Raw genomic sequence first — 8,088 nt, 5'->3', positions numbered from 1 at the left:
GAGAATGGAGGAGAAGGGATTGCGGCGTGGCCATCCCCCCTGGGGGGTGATTTCCTGCTTTCTATCTCTCTGTCTCTCTCTGTCTGTCTGGCGAGCGCACGCGCCCTATAGCAAAAACCTCTCAAAAAAAAAAAAAAAAAAAGGCTGTGTACTTCAGAATTATTGAAGATACTGAACAGCTTTTCACATCGATATTACTTGTTGTCATTTTAAGGAATTCACCTGAAGGTGCACAACACACTGGAGAGAAGCAGAGAGACTGGGGGGTGGGGGGGCGGGTAGAAAGCACTCCTGGGGCCGGCAGTGGTGTGGAGGTTGAGGCGCTGGAGTCCCACATCGCTGACCACAGTTCAAGTCCCAGGCCTGGTGGCTTGCTTTCTCACTTTCCCTCTCTCTCTTTCTCTGTCTCTCTCTGATCAAACTGGAAAATAATAAAGTTAAATAAAATAATACTTTTTTAAAAAGAAGAAAGAAAGGACCCCCTAACAGGCATGGCCACCTGCAGTCCCATCTCCTTTCTCTCCAATCCATCAGGCTCCCAGTGCAGTCTCCAAGCCGCCAGGCCTGGCTCAGTCACGTGGGATCCAGCTCCCTTAACCACCAGGCCACAGGCCCCGCCCCTTGTCAGCGTCTTTTTACAGAGTGCATGTGCATCCACGGGAAAGAGCAAGAGCAGAGAAAGCACCTCTGCCCGGGTCCCGGCACGCTCCTCCCTGAGCTGCCTCCAGCTCCCTCGACTCCTGGGCACTCCGTGTGCTTCCCGGCACATCTGCAGACGCGCCACGGTCCAAGCCACAGTGGGCCCGCGGCCTCCAGCATCACAGCGCAGCAACCGCAGGCCTAGGGGTGCCTGGGCATCGTTCCTGACTCTACCTGCCTGCCTGAACCAGCAGTTAAGCAACTTACTGACATGAGCTTTCAGGCGCTCTCAGTCTTTTGCAATTAACAACAATGCTGATAGAGGGGACCAGCAGGTGGCGTGGTGGTTAAGGTGCTGGACACTGCCACATGGCTGCCCATGGTTTGAGTTCTGGACCTGGTGCCTTGATTTCTTACTTTCTCTCTTTCTGTGTGTGTGTGTGTGTGTGTGTGTGTGTGTGTTTCTCTCTCTGGTCAAATGGAAACAAATATATGAATAAATTTTTAAAATTTTAATAAAGAACAGTGCTGGCTATCCTTGCGTGTGTTTTCTGCCCTCTCACGGCAGCCCTGAGTATTACTCATTCCACGCTTTTCCCCACCCAGCAGCCAAACCAGTATCTCATGGTTTTTATCAGCAGTTTTTGAGTACAGATGAGCGTGAATGTGTTTCCATGCTTGTTTTCTAGTCTTTTTTCTTATTTTGTGAATTATCCTATTCATGTGCTTTGTCCACTTTTCTTGGAATTTTTACACTTTTCTTAGGTAATTGCTTATACATAAAATTATTCACTCAATAATATATGTGTAAGCATTATTCTAGTTGTGTTTTTGACTTTAGATTCATCTTTACTCATTTAAAAAATTATTTATGTAATTTTATTTATTCATTCATTTATTTTCATTTGAGCTGAGAAAGACAGGCACACAGAGGGAAGGAAAGTGAGAAATCAAGCCACCAGGTCTGGGACTTGAACCACGGTCGGCCATGTGGGAGTGTCCAGTGCCTTAACCACCACGCCACCTGCTGGCCTCTCATCTTTACTCATTTTGCTTTGTTCTTGTCTGTCTGCCTCCTTTCTCTCTTTTTAAACTTTGCTGCCCTGGTTCTTTGGGCTGCTATGACAAAATGCCTGAGACTGGGTACTGTTTTTAGAGAGAGATTTTTGCTATAGGGCATGTGCACTTGCCAGACAGAGAGCGAGAAATCACCGTCCTCCCTCCTCCAGGGGGATGGCTCACCACAATCCCTTCTCCTCCAGTCTCCTCTTGGAATTTTGGGCATGCATGCACACGCATCCAGTGTGAGTTTTAAGCTGCCAGGTCTGGGACTCAAACCATGGTTGACTACGTGGGAGTCCAGTGACATAACCATTATACCATCTGCTGGTCCCAAGACTGGGTAATTTATAAAGAATTAATTTTCTCTTAGTTCTAGAGACTGGGAAGCTGAAGACGAAGTTGCCTTCAGGTTCGTTTCTAGTGAGCGTCCTGTCTCAGCTCCCAGCGTGAATGTTGTGCCCTTTGTGGGGGGAAACTCTGTGTCCTCACGTGGCAGGAAGTGGAAAAGAAAAAGTAGGACTAGCTCCCCTGTATAAGGGCTCCTAATCCCCTTCACGAAGAAGGAGCCCTCACCTAATCACCTCTTAAAGCTCCCACCTCTTAATACTGCCACATTGGCAACACCTGACTTTTGGAAGGGACACATTCTAACCATAATCACATGCTAATGTCATGTGCGTGATGGTCTGTGCACGTGTTCTTTTATTTCTCTGATCTGTCCAGCCCTGCACCAAAGCCTGTAGTTTTACTTACTGTAGCTTCTATGAGGAAGGCAAGCACTCTTCATACTTAACTTTTTTGAAATGTTACTAGTTACTTTCGCATTAAAACAAAAGTTTCCCAGTATGCACACACCAGGAAGAGACAGAAAGAAAGAGGGAAAGTGAGGAAGTGCTCCCCTTGGGGCATGGCCACGCCTCAATCCTTTCTCCTCCATTTCTCTCTCTCCTTTTGAAATTTTGAGCATGCAAGCACATGGCCTGGTGTCTTTCTTTCTTTCTTTCTTTCTCTTTCGTTCGTTCGTTCTTATTCAGGGATTTTTGCTAGGGCCGGCAGTTGACATGCTGCTGGACTCCCACATGACTGACCACAGTGTGAGTCCCAGACCTGGTGACTTGCTTCCTCACTCTCCATCTCTCTCTCTCTCTGATCAAATTATAAAATAGTAATAATAATGATAAATAAAATTAAATAAATGATTATTTTTTTAAAAAGAGGTTTTTGCCTTAGGGTGTGTGTACTTGTCAGAGAGAAAGAGACAGAGACAGTGAGAGGGAACGTGACAAATCACCCTCCGGGGGGGTGGCCACACCACAATCACTTCTCCATTCTCCTCCTGGAATCTTGGGCAGGCACACACACACACACACACACACACACACACACACACAGGAGCCGGAGTGATTTTCAAGCCACCAGGTCCAGGACTCGTACTGTGGTCAACCATGTGGGAGTCCAGCGACATAACCAATATGCCATCTGCTGCCCCCTGGTGTGTTCCTCAGGCCACCAGGTCCAGGACTTGACTATATAGTTGGCCTCATGAAATCCAGATCCTTAACCCCTAGGCCACGGACAGGCCCTGCACGTTTATTCTTACTGAAATTTGGAATCATTCTGTCAGGTCCCAAGTATTAAGAGTGTGTTAAACTATAGATACATTTGGGGAGAATTCTGCTTGTGAGTCAGTCTCTAGTCCACTAAGGCCCTGTCAGGTTACACAGCGTTCTTCAACTGTGTCCATTATGTGTCTTGCAAAATTTATGCTTATCTATGTAACATTTTGAATTATTAACGCCAATAAAAATGTTTATATTTTGCTTAACAGTCTGACTGGCATTTAACAAATATTTGTTACATGAATAAGTATATAATGAAGTAAACTTTTTAAAAATTTTCACCATAGGGCATGAGTGCTCGCTGGAGAGAGAGCCAGAGTGAGAAATCACTCTCTGGGAGGATGGCCACGCCACAATCCTCTCTTCCATCCTCCTCCTGGGATTTTAGGCACATATACGCACATGCACCTGGCATGATTTTCAAGCCACCAGGTCCAGAACTCAAACCACAGTCGACCATGTGGGAATCCAGTGCCTTAACCATCAGGCCAGCTGCTGGCCCAGTAAAGTAAACGTTATTATTATTATTTTTGAGAGGTTTTTGCTATAGGGCATGTGCGCTCACCAGAAAGAGAGAGGCAAAGAGACAGAAAGCGAGAAATCACCCCCCCCCCCCCGGGGGGGCAAACAGCAAGAAAACCAAGACACCCCCCCCCCCCCCGGGAGTTTAGCCACACCACAATCCCTCTCCTCCATTCTCCTCTCAGGATCTTGGGCACGCACGCACACGCGCCTGGCATGAGTTTAAGCCACTTTATCCGGGACTCGAACCGCGGTCGACTACATGGGAGTCAAGTGACATAGCCATTATGCCATCTGCTAGTCCCCCAATAAAGTAAACTTTTAAATGCCACGAAAAATGTTTTTCTTTCTTTTTTTCTTCTCTTTTCTTTTTGTAGTTTTTTGTTATAGGGTGTGTGCCGGGGGAGGGCGGGGGAGGGCGAGGGAAGTGAGAGAGCATCTGGAACAGCCACGCCTGCCATGTGGCATCCAGCTGTCTTAGCCACCACGCCACCTGCTGACCTGAAACTTGGAATTATAGACTGAAAGAGAAGCGCGCTAGGGCATGTTCCAGCAGCACCGTGGCTAAGCCCCATTCCTAGGGAGCTGGGTCCCACTTCGCTGACAGTAGTCGGATACCAGTGCTGGTGGCTTGAAAACATGCTGGGGGTGTGGGGGGGGAACCAGCAGTTGGCGTAATGGCTATGTCGCTGGACTCCCACATGGTTGACCACAGTACGAGTCCTGGACCTGGTGGCTTGAAAACATGCTGGGGGTGTGGGGGGGGAACCAGCAGTTGGCGTAATGGCTATGTCGCTGGACTCCCACATGGTTGACCACAGTACGAGTCCTGGACCTGGTGGCTTGAAAACATGCTGGGGGTGTGGGGGGGGAACCAGCAGTTGGCGTAATGGCTATGTCGCTGGACTCCCACATGGTTGACCACAGTACGAGTCCTGGACCTGGTGGCTTGAAAACATGCTGGGGGTGTGGGGGGGGAACCAGCAGTTGGCGTAATGGCTATGTCGCTGGACTCCCACATGGTTGACCACAGTACGAGTCCTGGACCTGGTGGCTTGAAAACATGCTGGGGGTGTGGGGGGGGAACCAGCAGTTGGCGTAATGGCTATGTCGCTGGACTCCCACATGGTTGACCACAGTACGAGTCCTGGACCTGGTGGCTTGAAAACATGCTGGGGGTGTGGGGGGGGAACCAGCAGTTGGCGTAATGGCTATGTCGCTGGACTCCCACATGGTTGACCACAGTACGAGTCCTGGACCTGGTGGCTTGAAAACATGCTGGGGGTGTGGGGGGGGAACCAGCAGTTGGCGTAATGGCTATGTCGCTGGACTCCCACATGGTTGACCACAGTACGAGTCCTGGACCTGGTGGCTTGAAAACATGCTGGGGGTGTGGGGGGGGAACCAGCAGTTGGCGTAATGGCTATGTCGCTGGACTCCCACATGGTTGACCACAGTACGAGTCCTGGACCTGGTGGCTTGAAAACATGCTGGGGGTGTGGGGGGGGAACCAGCAGTTGGCGTAATGGCTATGTCGCTGGACTCCCACATGGTTGACCACAGTACGAGTCCTGGACCTGGTGGCTTGAAAACATGCTGGGGGTGTGGGGGGGGAACCAGCAGTTGGCGTAATGGCTATGTCGCTGGACTCCCACATGGTTGACCACAGTACGAGTCCTGGACCTGGTGGCTTGAAAACATGCTGGGGGTGTGGGGGGGGAACCAGCAGTTGGCGTAATGGCTATGTCGCTGGACTCCCACATGGTTGACCACAGTACGAGTCCTGGACCTGGTGGCTTGAAAACATGCTGGGGGTGTGGGGGGGGAACCAGCAGTTGGCGTAATGGCTATGTCGCTGGACTCCCACATGGTTGACCACAGTACGAGTCCTGGACCTGGTGGCTTGAAAACATGCTGGGGGTGTGGGGGGGGAACCAGCAGTTGGCGTAATGGCTATGTCGCTGGACTCCCACATGGTTGACCACAGTACGAGTCCTGGACCTGGTGGCTTGAAAACATGCTGGGGGTGTGGGGGGGGAACCAGCAGTTGGCGTAATGGCTATGTCGCTGGACTCCCACATGGTTGACCACAGTACGAGTCCTGGACCTGGTGCCCAAGAGGAGAATGGAGGAGAAGGGATTGTGGCGTGGCCATCCCCCCTGCGGGGTGATATCTCGCTTTCTGTCTCTGTCTCTCTCTGTCTGTCTGGCGAGCGCATGCGCCCTATAGCGAAAACCTCTCAAAAGAAAAGAAAACATGCTGGGTACATGTACACCCCCGATCCTGAGAGAGTGGACAAGAAGGGACTGCAGTGTGCTCATTCTCCCTGAAGACTGATTTCTCACTTTCTCTCTCCAGCAAGTGCATCTGCCATGTGACAAAAATAGAAATTGAGAAATGCATACACCTCTGAGAAGGAGGTCTCATACCACACTAAACTAAATAGTCTTTTACACCTCATAACGAAGTAGCCGTTTCTTTGCTAATTTGGAGCTAATTAAGAAGAGTTTTTGCTAAGAAGAGAGGATCAAGAGAACAAAAACCAGGGAGTCCTGGCCATGGCTATGTGGGGTGCGGGATGGGAACGTCAGAAGGACGCTGAGTGGACGCTTGCTCGGGAGGGAGGGACCGTCTCACGTCTCACTCTTCTCGAGGTAAGGCTTGGACCTCCTGCCGAGCATGCAAACCAGCCACTGATGGGTACCAGCGCCCAACCTCAGAGCTCTGCGGTTCTGCCGAGCTGCAGTGGGGGGCCACGCCTGCCTTTCCGCAGGATTACTCACAGGGTGGGGCTTCCCAATCTCAGTGACAATCCTTAAGTGCTAAAGTTTCCAGGACAATCTATTTATAGTTTTAAGTGCTCCCCCTGGAGTGACAAGAGGTGCCCGTTGTCACCTGATGCTCAGTCTCCCACTCCTCGGGGTCTGGCATTCCACTGGAGAAACAGGGAGACCGGAAGGTGAGGGATGAGACGCACATGGACACACACACACACTCACACCCCGTCTCCCCGCTGTCAGTATTTACGGGCTGTTACATAACGATGGTGATTCAACCGTGCAGAGCCTCCCCCTCAGTGCCACAGATCTGGGGAAGCGGGGCGAGAAAAGCTGATGGGGTCAGGAAGGATCGCCATCAGCAGAGTGGATGGAGACTAGGAAGGAAGAACAGCATCAGATGATGAAGACAGAGCCGGGCTGGCCTTGTAGCCTAATGGTTAGGGAGCCAATTCCCACAGAGTGGACCACAATTTGAGTCCCGGCCATGGCATCTTGAAAAACATGCCAGGTGCATGTGTGTGCGTCCCAGATCCTCACGGCATGGGGAAGTGGAGGAAAGAGGACAGTGGGGTGACCACGCCTTGTAGGGGGATGCTTCTCCCGCCATCCCCCTCTCTCTCTGGTAAGCATACGTGCTCCCTGGAAATTCAAACAAACAATAAAAACAGTCAAATTGAGAATTCTTTTTATAATAAATAATAGCTTCTTTCTTTAGTAATGAGAAATTTAAGTATTAGGTTGATACTAAACTTTCTCCCCTATTTTTTTTGGAGAGGTTTTTGCTACAGGGCGCGTGTGCTCGCCAGACAGACAGAGAGAGACATAGAGACAGAAAGCGAGAAATCACCCCCCAGGGGGGATGGCCACGCCGCAATCCCTTCTCCTCCATTCTCCTCTCGGGATCTTGGGCACGCATGCACACGTGCCCAGCGTGAGTTTAAGCCACTGGGTCTGGGACGCGAACCACAGTCGACTACATGGGAGTCCAGTGACATAGCCATTACGCCAACTGCTGGTCCCAAGGTACTAAACTTTCAAGCCAGCCAGTGTGAGGTGATGAAAGTAGTTAGATTAGGATGCAAAGGTTTTCTCTTTCTTTGCTAGAGGGCATGTATGCTCGCAGGGGAGAGACAGCAAGAGCGAGCGAGAGGGAGGGTGAGAAAGCAGCCCTGATGGTGCCATCCCTCTCCTCCCTTTCTCCCTTCAGGATTTTAGGCACACATGCACTTTGAGCCAGGACTCGAACCACCCCTGAGGTCCAGCCCCCTAACCTCCATGCTGCCAGCTGTTCCTACGGTTCCTTTCACACTCAGTGACTGGGAATTGCATGCTGGTGTGGGCGTGTCTACTCTGAGACCCATGAAGCTTGGACTCATTCTTAGTTCCTGGTGTGCCTTCCGTGCCTAGCAGATAGCAGGTGCTCAGCAAACGTTACCTGGCGTAGACGGGGGTGGTTGAGCTGCAT

At 50.6% G+C, this 8,088-nt stretch overlaps 1 pseudogene; it reads right to left on the bottom strand.

Moving 5' to 3' along the window:
- The window catches only part of LOC102490433 (26S proteasome non-ATPase regulatory subunit 14 pseudogene), a 23,170-nt pseudogene extending 15,082 nt beyond the window's left edge, over nt 1–8,088 (bottom strand).

The sequence above is a fragment of the Tupaia chinensis genome, unplaced genomic scaffold (genome assembly GCF_000334495.1).
Source record: "Tupaia chinensis unplaced genomic scaffold, TupChi_1.0 Scaffold000195_1, whole genome shotgun sequence".
Taxonomy (NCBI): domain Eukaryota; kingdom Metazoa; phylum Chordata; class Mammalia; order Scandentia; family Tupaiidae; genus Tupaia; species Tupaia belangeri.
Note: the sequence above shows the minus strand (reverse complement) of the source record. Positions and strands in the feature narration are given on the sequence as shown.